Consider the following 15784-nt stretch of genomic DNA (forward strand, 5'->3'; position numbering starts at 1 on the left):
AAAGGGATGATTCTCAATCTGGATGGGTTCCACTAGGGCTTGATAGTCCTGACCCTGGATCCCTAACACCGCACGGCACCACAGGATGATCTGGGAATTCGGAGGCAGGATTACTGATCGGTTGTCCCGAATCCGAGCAGTACAAATTTCCCCTTTTTTGTTGGCGAACCTTTGTTGAGCGCACAGCACACTGATAGTCTTTTGAATGACCCTTCTGGAAGCAGGCGAGGCTGAGGATATAGTTTAGTTCAATGCTTCAAGCACTTCAGAGTAACAGTTTTTAAGGACATTAGTCCCTAGGATCACAGGGTGTCCTCTTTATCTCCTGCTTGTACCACAATTACACCTTGCTGTGGTAAGGTGGCCTCTCCCACCTGAAGAGTTGGTTCCCAGTACCCATAGACTTTCACTGGCTTACCGTTGCTGGCAATGATATCTAGCCAGGACTCTGGTGGCTGGGTGAGGAGACTTGGATCCCAGAACTTGTCAAAGGCAGGTCGTTGGATGGTGGTGACCTGTGACCCCGTATCCAGCAGGGCTTCAAAGGGTATCCCGTTGATACATATTTTAATTTTTGGACGGGATCCCACGTATTTAGGCATCCAGCTTGGATCCTTTGGAACTACTGTTCTACCTCCCGAGGGGCGGTCCTCTGCCTCAGGGGTTGCCCGGTTTAACTGCCAGCACATTGATTCAGTATGTCCATATTTTTTGCAATAGTGGCAAATAGGCTGCTTTCGATTTCTAGACCGATAATTTGGCCGTCCATCAGGTTCTTTTGGGTAGACATCCCTATATGCAGGTGGGAGCCTGGAGGAAAAGGGCCTTCATCTTCCAACAGTATTGGTCTTTCCCACTCCTCTATTTTCTTGCATACTTTCTCTAAGCTCAGAGTGAGATGGTTCACTTGCTCCATTAGTGCTGCCACTACATCTGTTACTGGAGCCTGAGTGGCTTGACTAACTCCAGCCGGCCCCACATTGACAGTCTTTGATTGACAAACCTGAGATTCAGGCAAGGCTGCTGGCCCTGCGACCGGGTTTTGCCCTAGAATGCTGATGGCCAGATCTTTAAAGTCCAAGAATGCACAATTGGGATGTTGGGCTGACAGCATCCTCAGTTGGCCCTTTAAATGCTCCGTACTTATACCTGCAATGAACTGTTCTCTAAGAGTCCTGTCCTGATCCTCAGCTTCCTTGGGGTCCACTTGGACCACAGCCCTCAGGGTCTCTTGCAAGGACAGAGCAAAATCGCGGAGCGACTCCCCAGGTTGCTGCTTCCTGCTGAAGAATTGCATTTTAACTTCGGACACCGTTCTGGCCTCAAATGTGGTGCCGAGGCGATCAAAAATCTGCTCCAGGGTACTCTTTTCAGAACGGGGCCAGGACATGACTTCCCTGCGGGCGGCCCCTTCTAACTGAGCTAGGAGGATCTCCATTTGTTGTTCAGCAGATATAGGATAGAGCCGGAATAAGGCCAGTATCTGGTCCCTAAAGTCCTTTAATTTATGGGCTTCCCCTGAATATCGTGGAAATCAGGGGGCCCCAAAATAATACGGCATGGTTAATGGCATCAGGCTTGATGCTGCCGTGGCGGCAGGTGCCCTATTGTCAGTAGCGGGCACTTCAAAAGTCATTTCGGGGGCCGTCTGCCCTGCTCCTTCAGGTGCGGACATAGTGTTGTTAGATGGGTATGGCCCTTTAAATGACAGCGGAGCGGACCGGAGCAAAAATGTCAGTTGTTTTTTTTGGGTTATTTTTCGGTCAAGTCTCTTGTCGCTAGTGGGGGACCCTCTCCGGTACCCTGGCAGGGGTCGGGGACGCTCCGGTATCGTAATCTGAAAGGGGCCGGTGAAGGGTAAAGTTAGTACTCACTCCGGCGGTGCTCGCTCCAAGTCTCGCGAGATGCGTGGCTACGTCAGACGGGAGTCCCACGTTCAGCGTCAGAAGGTAGGCGCGGCCTCTTACAGCTCCGGGATTCAGGTAGGTGGTACTTTTTCCCGACAGGGCGGCGTTTCTTCCTCCTTGCAGGCTGGGCGGTAACTTCACCTTGTCCTTTTTCGCGCCAAACGGGTACAACGAGGCGCACTTGTAATCCAATCAGGTTAAGCGGCCATCTTTGAGCAAATCGCTGTCCATTCACTGACAGCAAGCGGTGGCTTACACAAACGGCAAACAGTCCATACACTATAATCTTCACACCGCAAATTATTACAGTTCTCTTTGGCCCCGCAATTTTTCAATAAAGCAATAGGGCTTAGTCACTTTTTAGGTGGATAATGGCACACAGTTTTGTAATCCAACAATGGCGCGGATATGATCGTATCCTGTTCGTGACACCAATTTATGCAGCACGCCAGACCTGCAGGGTAGTGCGATAGTGAGGTCACGGTTATGGGCAATCGAGGGTTACTCACTTTTTGGAGGAGAACCCTGGGCAGGCATGCGGCAGTGAAGGAGAGGTAGACACAAGTTACTCTGGGGCACACTCTGGATGTAGGGACCAGACCTGATGGTGGATGAGGTGCCCTGGATGTTGCAGGTATTTTGAGTGCCTGAGGCAAGGTCCCTTTAAGGATCGTGACGCCAGTGCCTGTAATGGTGGCACACCGATTTCTAGTAACAGTAATTGAGGTACACAGCTGGTATGGTAAACCAAACGTTGCTTTACTTGGAAAGCAGTCCAACTTTGTACAGAGATGATGATGCAGTTCCTTATAGCAATGTTCCACAAGCAGGCTTACATTCAATAATATGGCAGGTATAATCTTGCAAGATACTTGGAGGGTATACAATTAATGCTTCACAGCCCCGGCTGCACTATCTCCACAGCTATTCTGGCTGGCTGTATCCCAAGGCCCGGATGCCTAAATGCTGGCTTTAATCCTTGGTAAATAAATCTTCCTCCCGTATTGACCCTTGCTTTTATGTTATAGTACTTCTGCCCATCAGCTTACTTATCTGAGCTGGTTGTATGGTTCCTGTTGTGAGGGAAGCTGCAGGTTTCTCCCAGGAGGTACATCTCTTCTCTTGGGGTGACTCTACTGAGCTAAGCTTAGCCTCAGGAGCTTCAGGCTGACTAGGTTACTCTTCTAGCCACCTGGAATGAACTAACTCCCCCATGTCTGGGCCTACCTATATATACTTAGGGCTCTCTAGCTCCCTCTAATGTCTAGGAGGCTAAACTATACCCTAACAGGCCTGACACCCAGATAACACAGGGAAATGCATAATTAAACATCACAGTAATGAAAAAGACATGTTAACCCTTGTGTAGTGCCCACCTTTACCTAGTGGGACACTACAAAAAGAAAACAAAACTACCATAGGGGATACAGAAGGCTGAATATGTCCCTTCCTTGATCTTTCATGGGCTGTCTTTCGGGTCCACAAAGACTATAAAGTTTTCCCCTAGGGAATTTGGCACCAGCTATAAATTCTATAGCACAGTCATAATCACGATGCAGAGGAAAGGTCTCGGATGCCTTTTTGGAAAAAAAACATCCTGAAAATCCTAGTTCAAAACCAGAGAGCTGCATATAAATGCAATGATTAGAGCACTGGGGGCCCCATTTTACTAATTCCCAGTACTCCAATTAAAGACAGACAGGACTATGTACCCTCAATCAGGATAATCCCAGGATGAGGTCAGCAGACAAATTTCTCATCACATATATAAGGCACAGTTTTCAGAATGAATAGAACCAACCTTTATTACCAAATCTGGAGTCTTATGCTGAATAAATTCTCCGACTAAGGGAGTGGTATCCACTGCACAGACCAGAATTGGTTCAGGTAACCTAAGTAATTCAAATCACAAAATGTAACTAAAATTAACTAAACTAGCTGCAGCCCCCGAATCCACAAAAGCTAAACCAGAAATAGACCTCCCTTGTGAAAACAGATTAACAGGCAATAGAACCCTGTCAGTTTTTTCAGGAAATACCGCAGTAGAAGTAAAGGCCATTTTTCAAGCGATGCTCCCTCCTTTCTGGGAAGTCAAGGCACTCACTTGCATGGGTTCTTCAGACTCCACTGGCGCCTTAACCACAGACGACTAACAGGAAAGGAAGAAGGAAGATAAGAATGGAAGGAACAGAATGAAAAGAACAGAGACAGAATGTTCACGTTTACATTCTCAAAGACGTTGGCCTAGAAGATCCTATAGCGTGTCTGAAAGACCCAGTCTGAACTGCAACCTAAGGGCTGGATCATTCCAGCCAGATGCAGTATCAGTGGTGTGGGGCGGGCCCCGGGTGCCGTCTTTCATGGGGGTGCCAGCAGGCCCAGAAGCAATGAGCGCTTCCATCGATACAGATGGAAGCGCTCTTTGCTGAAGCGCTGACACCCACATACTGCGGCGGGGCAGGGAGCGGAGCGCATAGTTCCCTGCCCTGCTGCCGTTCACCGCCATAGGCTTCAAGCCTACAATCCCGGCGCAGGCGCGCGTGATTACGTCATCGCGCGCGCCAGTGCCGGGACTCAGCAGCACAGTGTCGGGACTGTAAGTATTTAGCTTTTAGGGTTTGTTTTTTTTGGGGGTTTTTTATGTGCCAACTTTAGGGGACATGAGGGGTCCGGGGTGCACACAGGACAGAGGACGTGTGGGGGGAAAATATGGTGGGATACTGTGTGGGGGCAAATTTTTTTATTTTATTTTATGTGCCATCTTTGGGGGACATGAGGGGGGGTGCACACAGGAGGACATGGGGGGGGTTTGGTGGGATACTGTGTGGCACAGTGGGGGGCAAATTATTATGGGAGGGATTACTATGTGGGGGGGAAATTCCTATATGGGCAATGTGGGGGACACTACTGTGTGGGGGGCAGTGTGGAAGACACTACTGTGTGGGGGACACTACTGTATGGGGGCAGTGTGGGGGACACTACTGTGTGGGGGGCAGTGTGGAAGACACTACTGTGTGGGGGACACTACTGTATGGGGGCAGTGTGGGGGACACTACTGTGTGGGGGGCTGTGTGGGGGACACTACTGTGTGGGGGAAATTACTCTGCGGGGGAAATTACTGTGTGGGGGGCAGCATGGGGGCCTTTCTATTGGGGAGGCAATGTAGGGGCCATTCTATTATTTCTGGGGACACTATACAGGGATTATTACCTGGAGCACAATATAGGGTGTTATTATTACTGGGGCACTCTAGGGGGCATTATAACTGCTGTGGACACTATAGGGACATTTGGGGTAATTTATCAAACTGGTGTAAAGCAGAACTGGCTTAGTTGCCCATAGCAACCAATCAGATTCCACCTTTCATATTTGACAGCTCTTTTGGAAATCCAGTTCTACTTTACACCAGTTTGATAAATGACCCCAATTATGTCTATAAGGGTCACTATTTTTTCAGCAGTAAAGTACCTGGGACATTGGGGGGCACAACGGGTACAGTATTGGGGGTGACAGCAGAATGACACTGTGGGGACACCAGGATGGGGAGGTTGATAGAAAAACTGAGAAATCTAATGCAGGGCGTCTCTCCCTATGTTGCCGTGCCGAGTCTGAGGATTGCACCGCTGGAGCCCGGACAGGTACGTTTACTACAGGTGATTACTTTGTTGTCATAGCGCCTCAGGCACTCCTGGGTCACAGTGATAATCAGTCAAAAAATACTCGGCCCTAATTCAAAATCTATAATAGTGCCCCCACCTACCATGTACAATTTATAATACTAGTGTTTACTTATGTGGCAGAGAGGCTTAAGAACCTTCTTAAAGGAGTTTTCCGGGTTATTTTATTTTTTAAGGGCCAGAAGGAGTTCAAAATAAAGAAAGAGCATTACGCACCTCACCAAGTCGCCACTCTTGCCATTCCAACTCTGTTCCAGTCCCTGATGCTCACTACTTCCCAGTTTTAATTTGATCCAAAAGAAACGGCTGAAAATGCCATGGTTAACCAACCACTGGCCACAAAATTGATCAGCCATAGCCATTGATTTCTAGACATTTCCTTTGTGTCAAGCTAAAACCAGGAGGTGGAGAGCAGCAGGGACTGGAGCAGCATCAGAACAGCAGCGTTGGGAATCGGTAAGGTGAGTAATGCTTATTTATTTTTAATACTTTCTGGCCTTTTAAATAAAAATTATCTTCGATGGAAAACCCCTTTAATCATCAGAGTCCAGGTGGGTTGCTACACCTCAGTGGCGTGCCTAAGGTGTTTGGCACCTGGGACCGGTCCTTTCTCTGGCCCCCCCCCCCCCCCAAACTTTAAAAAATGGTGCCCCATAACAGTTATGCCCTCACAGTAGTAATGCCCTCTGTGCCCTCTTTTCAGTAGTAATGCCCTATGTGAACCCTTCACAGTAGTAATGCCCTCTCTGCCCCCTTCACAGTAGTAATGCCTTCTGTTCCCCTTTACAGTAGTAATGCCCATTGTGCCCACTTCAAAATACTAATGCCCTCTGTGACCCTTCTTAGTAGTAATGCCCATTGTACCCCTTTTATAGTAGTAATGCCCTCTGTGCGTCCTTTATAGTAGTAATGCCCTCTGTGCCCCCTTTATAGTAATAATGCCCTATGTGCCCCTTCACAGTAGTAATGCCCTCAGTGCCCCCTTCACATTATTAATGTCCTCTATGCCCCCTTCACAGTAGTAAAGCCCTCTGTGCCTCCTTCATAGTAGTAATGCCCATTGAAACTATTCAACTTGTCCCGTTCCTAAAGCTCAGATCCAGCTCTCCCCTGCAGGCACAGATCGCTCTGCAGCACTGTGTGGGAGAAGCACAGGCAGATTCCCGGGCTCCCACACAAGCCGGCAGGGAGATCCATGCCTGCAGGCTGAATGGTGGAGCAGGGAGCAGAAGGCTTCCTGCTTCCCCATTCAGTGTGCCAGTCTGAAGGAGAGAAGGAGTGCAGGGAGCTGAGCGGTCAGTGAGTGACAGGACCGCAGCTCCCGGGGCTCTAGCAATGAGCACTTCCATCTGTATTGATGGAAGCACTCATTGCTTCTGGCACCCCCCTGAGAGTGGCACCCGAGGTGGACTGCCCCTCCCTTGGCATGCCACTGCTACCCCTACACCCTCTTTACCTACACCTAGCGAGCCAATACATTCCCTGGATATTTTAGTATTTCATAAAACTCTTATGAAATTGAATCCACTTTTTTTAATTTAAATAAATTTTTCGACATTTCAGACTGACCTGTAGCTAACAACCTAAACCCACATAGACTTTCTAGGATGGGCAGGGGATAACGCTGAACAGAAATAAATAGATGATAGATGTAACATCTGTATTTCTTCACTTGGCCATGACATTCCTTTAATTTCCAAGTAAATAAATCATGGTGGCTGAAGTAATCTCGGTGGTGAATTCATTTTTCTTTCAATTTGTTAGGATGAGATCAATGTCCTGTCTCATTCAGCAATTTCGTGCAGGTTGCACTGAACATATTGCCCTGTGATGCTGCATTGATTCTTCTAATGATGGCCGGCTATGGATACTCTTATCCTGGAAAACATAGTATAGATATATGTTTGCTGTATGTGTAGTGTACGGGGACTGTAATACCCGTCACTACCAAAGTGTCACTTGGTGTGCTGTCGTCCCTCCTTAGTTATGGAGAAGTTGGTATATGTCAGTTTTATAAAATGTCATGTAATGCAATGCTATGTGTTTCCCTGTTACTATGACACTTGCATGTACAGGCCTGCTAGGGGTGCCATTCCAGTTTCTAGTCATTAGAGGGAGCTAGAGAGCCCTAGTTTATATAAGGCCAGACAGGGAAGCAAAAGGCAGTCTAGTGGAGAGCTCAGAAGTTTCTAGAGCCTCAGGAAGCTGAGAGAGACCGAGGCAAAGTGCAGAGAAGCAAGAGGTACTCAAAATAACAGAGGAGCTACTTTCTAAAGCTATAGCCAAGGATATAAAGCCAGAACTAGGTTATTGGGCCTTGGTGAAGAATTGCTATATTCCAGGATCAGACAGAAATAGAGTGCAAGCTCCTGTACTGCAAGTCCTGTGTTCAACACTCTGTAATCACCTTGCTAAATCTGTAATTGCCTGCATCAACCGTATTGCAAAATCGACTGTATGCCAAGGAACTGCGATTCCAATATTGTCTCTGCATGAAAACTACTAAAGTTGGAGTTCTGTTTTAATACCACGTGTTCCTCAATTTATTCCTGCTATCCGCATACGGCGTGCCACCGTTTAATTGGCACTGGCGTCACGAACAGTTTCTACCATCACCTGCCCTTGCAGAGAGTCAGCCGTACCAGGTTAGTGTATATTGCACTACATCACCCAGAAAAACCTATTACACACAACTTGAGTACGCTGCACCTCTCTTTTGGCGTCACGAACAGGATACGCACGCTTTATAGTGCAAGAAGCGTGAACTTTGTGCCTTATACAGTTGCCCTGTGACCAAAGTGACAATTTTCCCGTTTTATTCAAGTGGACTTTGTGGACTGAAAATCATACCCAAAGTGTACCCAAAACTTCTAAAAAGCGCTGTGCAGTGTTGCGCTACCCAGAGAAAGAAAATCGCCGCATTGGAGTGTGGTTTTGTGGACTTTTTACAATCCTGCTTGCTGTCAGTGAATGGACAGCGTTTTGCTAAAGATGGCCACCAGCTGCCTGGAGTAAAGTTTCCCGCGCCGCTGAGGACCTTCGTGGGCGGATCCCTGCAAAGACACAGAGAGTCCCGCCCCTCTTCATCATCGCACCGCCGCGGCCCTGCTTCTTCTGCGTCATCGGGTGCTCAGGACGTCCGGAACCTCGCGAGACTTGGCCTGCGCAAGCCCGGCGATACCGGTAAGCACTTGTAACCGGAGGGAAGGGGAGTGTACCGGCCCCTTTAGTCGCTAGCGGCCACCTCTCAATAGACTACCATGTCAGAGCCAGGAGTGCCTGAGCAGCCGGCCCCGGGAGAGCTTGCGGCTCCTAATCATCCTACAGCCCCCAGCATGATGCCCTTTACCATGCCTTACTATTTCGGGGCCCCATGGTTCCCTCGCTACAGGGGGGAGACCCATACCCTAAGGGACTTTAAAGAAAAGTTGCTGGCACTATTCCGATTGTACCCTATAAATGCCGACCAGCAAATGGAAATCCTGCTGGCACAACTGGAGGGAGCGGCCCGTAGAGAAGTGTTATCCTGGCCTGCTACTGAGCGGAGTACTCTAGAACAGATATTCACCCGCCTCAGAGCCACTTTTGAAACTAGGACTGCCTCAGAGATAAAGATGCACTTCTTTGGCAAGAAACAGAAGTCCGGTGAGTCCCTCCGTGACTATGCCCTATCACTTCAGGAGGCTTTAGGGGCTGTAATTCAGATAGATCCCAAAGAGGCTGATAACCAGGACCAGACCCTGAGGGAACAATTTATCAACGGGGTGTCTAGTGAACAAATAAGGACCCAGTTAAAGATGCTGTCTGCCCAGCACCCTAACAGTGCCTTTCTAGACTTTAAAGAACTGGCTATAAAGATCCTGGGGTCCACAGTATCTCCTGAGTTGAGCGCCCTATCTGAGTCATCAGCCTGCAGGCCAAAACCGCTTATCACTAACCGAGCTGAGGCCGGCCAAGCTGTTCAAGTGTCAGCTACCGATACTATTGCCATGCTGACAGAGCAAGTAAATCACCTCACTAAAAGTTTAGAGAAAGTGTGCAGAAAAATAGAGGAATGGGAAAAACCCATAATGACAGAAGAAGAGTTCCTGTCATCTCCTAGGCCGTTCCCACCTCCATACCAAGAGACTCACCCCAGGGATCCTGGGAGGCGTAATAGAGGTCGCAAGAAGCCCGTGTGTACATACTGCAAAAAGCTGGGACACACAGAATCCACGTGCTGGCAGTTAAACGGGCAACCCCTGAGGCTGAGGACCACCCCTCGGGAGGTAGAACACTAGGTCCAGAGGATCCAAATTGGATGCCACGTTATGTAGGATCCCATCCTAAAATCAATATAGAGATCAACGGGGTCCCCTTTGAAGCCCTATTAGATACTGGGTCTCAGGTCACTACTATTCAGCTGCCTGCATTTGAAAAGTTCTGGGACACCAACCAGTTGACCCAACCGCCTGAATCCTGGGTGAAAATTATCGCCAGCAATGGCAAACCAGTAAAGGTTCATGGATACTGGGAACCCACCCTGCAGGTGGGAGAAGTAACCCTGCCTCAACAGGGACTGATCGTAGTACAGGCCGGTGACAGAGGAGGACATCCTGTCATTCTAGGCACCAATGTCTTCAAAAACTGTTATTCAGAAATACTTGCTGTATTACATCAGACTTTGCCCACAGCTTCCTCTGCATCCAGGAGGGTGATTCAAAAGACTATTACTGTGTTAAGTGCCCAGCAGAGGTTTGCTAATGGGAAAGGAGAAATTTGTACTGCCAGGATTAGTGATATTAAGCCTGTGACTTTGCCTCCTAATTCTCAAACTCTCTTATGGTGTCGTGCTGTCCTGGGAGTCCAAGGCCGAGACTATCCAGCCCTGGTGGAACCAATCCAGATGGAGGATTACCCTTTTGTGAGAGCTGCCAAGTCCCTGGTGAATGTCTCCCAAGGTAAAGTACCTGTCCGTCTGATTAACCTGAGTGATCATCCTGTGGCGCTTAATAAGCATTGTCGTGTTGCCCAGCTTTCTCAGGTATCCTTCCAAGACATCATTCGTCTTCCAGTGACAGAAAAGCCGCCAGCCACAGTCAGCGGATGCTCGCCGATGACCCAGCCACAAGTGCCCTGGTGGGAGGAGCTCCATGTCGGGGACGAGACTACCCCCCAACAACAACAAGAAGGGATTATACAGCTTGTCAAGGAGCACCACCAGGCCTTCAGTAAGCATGCCACTGATTATGGAGAGGTGAGTGCCATACAACACACCATACCTACTGGCTCTCATCCTCCTATCAAGGAGAGATACAGACCTTTACCGCCTACTTCATATCAGACTGTAAAGGAAATGATCCAAGAGATGAAGGACTCTAATGTAATCCGGGACAGCCGTAGTCCGTGGGCTGCACCCCTGGTCCTTGTAAAGAAGAAGGATGGTGGTATCCGTTTCTGTGTGGATTATAGGAAAATTAATCAAATAACCCACAAAGATGCATACCCACTGCCCCGCATTGAGGAGTCACTAACCGCTCTGGGCTCCTCTGCCTATTTCTCCACATTGGACTTAACCAGTGGCTATTGGCAAGTACCCATGGCCCCTGCAGATAGGGAAAAGACTGCTTTCACTACTCCCATGGGCCTGTTCGAATTCAATTGTATGCCGTTCGGGCTATGTAATGCCCCAGGAACTTTCCAGAGACTAATGGAACGGTGTTTGGGTCACAAAAACTTTGAAACAGTGCTGCTGTATCTAGATGACGTCATTGTGTATTCAAAAACATATGAAGACCATCTGAAACATTTGGCAGAAGTATTTGAAATCCTTATCAAATATGGCTTGAAGGTAAAGCCATCCAAGTGTCACCTGCTCAAACCTGCAGTAAGGTACCTGGGGCATGTAGTAAGCGGAGAGGGAGTGCAACCTGACCCTGATAAATTAGCAGCTGTCCGTAATTGGCCGGTTCCTACTACCGTCAAAGAGGTGAGGAGTTTTCTTGGTTTTGCCGGCTACTATAGACGTTTTATCCCCCATTTTGCTCAAATAGCTGATCCTATCCAGGAACTCTTGAGGGGGCAACCCAAAAAGAGTCCTAGAACTCCTGTGCCCATTGAGTGGAATGAGAAAAGAGAGATAGCGTTCCAATTGCTAAAAAAAAAACTGACCGAGCCTCCAGTGTTAGGTTATCCAGATTATAGCAAGCCCTTCCATCTCTATACTGATGCTAGCAAGCGAGGCCTGGGAGCTGTGTTAGCCCAGATCCAAGAGGGAAAAGAGAGAGTGATAGCATATGCAAGCCGCTCCCTGAAAGGAGCTGAGAAAAATGACCAGAATTATAGTTCCTTCAAACTAGAGTTCCTGGCATTAGTGTGGGCGGTGACAGAAAAATTCAAGGATTATCTAGCCGCCACCCCGTTCATTGCATTCACTGACAATAACCCTCTGGCGCATCTAAATACAGCTAAATTGGGGGCCTTGGAGCAGAGATGGGCCTCTCGCCTTGCCAACTATAATTTCTCTGTAAAGTATCGTGCTGGACGTACTAATGATAATGCTGATGCTTTATCCAGGCTTCCCACAGAGACAGCTCCTGATGATGTGCGAGATGCTTGGGAAGATGTAGATATGCCGGCTTTCTATAACAAATTTGCTCAACAGGATCAGGCTCGAGCTACCAATAACAGAGCTGCAGTTCCTTCACCCTCCAGTAGGCCTGATCCTAAAGAAGAAAGGTGGGTGAAACTACAGTCTGAAAGTAGAGTGCTGGGTGAGTTGTTGGACTTCATTACTAGTGGCAGAGCCCCTGAGAGGATTCGGCGTATGAGTGCAGATCCTGAGCTCATCAAACTGTGGAGACAGCGCCATCAACTCTTCATACAAAAGGGCCTATTGCTACGGAGAAGCCTAGACCCAGTGTCCAACGAGAGAGTGCACCAGATTCTCATACCCCGACGAGATGCAGGTATGGTGTTGGAGATGTACCACAATCAATCCGGTCACTTTGGGGTCCAAAAGACTGAAGCTACTATCCGCCAGCGGTTTTACTGGGTAGGCATGAGAGAAGACATGGAGAAGTGGTGTCGAGAGTGTGTAGCCTGTGCCTTGAAACGAAGTGAGCACCATGATCAGAGGGCACCACTGAGACCCATTGTAAGTACCCGTCCTCTTGAACTTGTCGCCATCGACCATGTAAAACTGGAGCCTAGTCACTCAGGGTATGCTTATGCCATGACTATTATTGATCATTTCACAAAGTTTGTTGTAGCAGTGCCTGTGAGAGACCAGACAGCCAAGACTACAGCCGAAATGTTCTGGAAGCACTTCCTCCTGCCCTATGGATGTCCAGAAAAGATCCTCACCGATCAAGGACCTGCTTTTGAGTCCCATCTGTTCCATGAACTGTGCTGCTTACACAACTGTAAGAAGATCCGGACAACGGCCTACCATCCTCAAGGTAACGGATTATGTGAAAAAATTAATCAGACCTTGATAGAGATGCTGAGGGCCGTGCCTCCTGAAAACAGAGGAGATTGGCCCAGTCTGTTGCCACAGCTCATGTTCACATACAATCATACCATACATTGTTCCACCGGGTATACTCCTTTTTACTTGATGTTTGGGCGCCAAGGGACATTGCCTGCTGATCATTCATTGGACATACACGTACCTGATTGCATTAACCCATTACCTAACACCGACTGGGTTGCTGAACATCAAAGGCGATTGAATACAGCCAAAGCCATTGTTCAGGAGCATATGGACTATGCTAGGGACCGACAGCAGAGAGACTATGATCAAGCAGCCCATGCAGAACCCTTGACAATAGGGGCCGTGGTATGGTTAAAGAATAACCGCCGTACCAGTAAATTGGACAGTAAATGGGAGCGAAGTCCCTATGTTGTCACGGCAATCCCAAATGTTGGAACTCACACTTATGAGATCACCCGGGAAGACAAGGGATCCCAAATTGTACACCGAAACCGGTTAAAGCTCTGCCTGACACCAGAACCTAGTGCCGAGAGTTCTGGATCTGAATATCCTGTGTCAGAGTCAGCAATACAGCCCGAGGATCCTATGCAGGCTGTTAGTAATCTGAGGTATGACGCTGATCCTATGCATTGGCTTCTGACACCTTGGTTGAACTTGCTGGTGCCCGCTCCGGCACCTACTGTAGCTTCACCTCCAGAAGAGCCGGTTCAAGATGCCCCGGATCCAGTACCCCCTCTCGTGGATATTGTTGTTCCAGTTGTTCCTGTTGTTCCAGCTGTTCCTGACCAAGGTCTCACGGATGGAGACCCTCCTGTTGCTCCTCTCCCTCCTACCTCGTTGCTAAGGGAAGAGGAGACCCCTGTTTTGAGAAGGTCTACCCGGATGACCAGGGGACGCCCGCCAGTCCGTTTAGGAGACTTTGATTATTCTGGTGGTGTCTCCTCCCAAACAGTTGCCACGGGCAATACTTTACTTGACATTTGTGCGCAAGAATGGACTCCTCCACGTGAGCCCTTGCCTGTGATACACCCACAGGAAACTCCTGGGTAGTTCCGTTATTTTACTGTTCTATCATGGACTTATTCATTGTCATGGACTATCCTGGTTATAATGTTACGCTGTGCCAGGTCAGCGCCCCCGTTCCATTCATTATCCTGAGAGAAGAGAACGACGCCCCTTGTCACTACCCTTCACCTTTGCCAATTGGACCTGATGTAAATGTAAATTCAGATGAATTACATGTATGTATGCCTGCATGTCTCTTTTTTCTATTTCAGGTAGAGATTCCAGTTGGGCGACCCATGATGGAGTACGAGGTCGTACTCAGCTTAAAGCAGTGGGGTATGTAGTGTACGGGGACTGTAATACCCGTCACTACCAAAGTGTCACTTGGTGTGCTGTCGTCCCTCCTTAGTTATGGAGAAGTTGGTATATGTCAGTTTTATAAAATGTCATGTAATGCAATGCTATGTGTTTCCCTGTTACTATGACACTTGCATGTACAGGCCTGCTAGGGGTGTCATTCCAGCTTCTAGTCATTAGAGGGAGCTAGAGAGCCCTAGTTTATATAAGGCCAGACAGGGAAGCAAAAGGCAGTCTAGTGGAGAGCTCAGAAGTTTCTAGAGCCTCAGGAAGCTGAGAGACCGAGGCAAAGTGCAGAGAAGCAAGAGGTACTCAAAATAACAGAGGAGGTACTTTCTAAAGCTATAGCCAAGGATATAAAGCCAGAACTAGGTTATTGGGCCTTGGTGAAGAATTGCTATATTCCAGGATCAGACAGAAATAGAGTGCAAGCTCCTGTACTGCAAGTCATGTGTTCAACACTCTGTAATCACCTTGCTAAATCTGTAATTGCCTGCATCAACCGTATTGCAAAATCGACTGTATGCCAAGGAACTGCGATTCCAATATTGTCTCTGCATGAAAACTACTAAAGTTGGATTTCTTTTTTAATACCACGTGTTCCTCAATTTACTCCTGCTATCCGCAAACGGCGTGCCACCGTTTAATTGGCACTGGCGTCACGAACAGTTTCTACCATCACCTGCCCTTGCAGAGAGTCAGCCGTACCAGGTTAGTGTATATTGCACTACATCACCCAGAAACACCTATTACACACAACTTGAGTACGCTGCATATGCATTTTTAATAAGGTAAAAGTGATTGGACCATTGGCAAGGGGGAGTCAATTTAATATGGAAATGATATAGCAGCAACCCTGAGGGGAGGCGAGGATGGGAGGAGTTGTAGTGGCTATGATGATGGTAGTAGTACATACAGTTCACAGTGGCAATTTCCCCTGTGGCGCTCCCCCTGGCCGTGCACAATGAATGGAGGGGTACTTTCTCTTTGCTCAGGGTACACTCTGGACTTGGGGCTTCTGCTTGGTGTTAAGTGGGGAGCCCTTGATAGTGAACGGCTGGCAGGGTTCAAGGCAGGAGAGTAGATGTAAGGGCTAGTGGATGGTGGAGACAATAACCAGGCCATTGGTTGCAATAGATAAAGTCTATATTTACTGAATTGATGATAAGCATTGTAGTTCACACAGCATCAAAAGCAGAGTTCCAAAGTATATAAGAGTGTAGTTCATTTCCCAATAGCGATGTATGTGAAGTTGCAATGATGATGGTAGTAGCCCCTGAGTCACTTTTACAATCTTTCCAAGATAACCACAGTTGTGCTTTTCTGTACTTGTTACTTCCTTCTGCAACTCCCGGGCTGAGGTG

Source organism: Bufo bufo, chromosome 2 (genome assembly GCF_905171765.1).
Source record: "Bufo bufo chromosome 2, aBufBuf1.1, whole genome shotgun sequence".
In the NCBI taxonomy this organism is placed as follows: domain Eukaryota; kingdom Metazoa; phylum Chordata; class Amphibia; order Anura; family Bufonidae; genus Bufo; species Bufo bufo.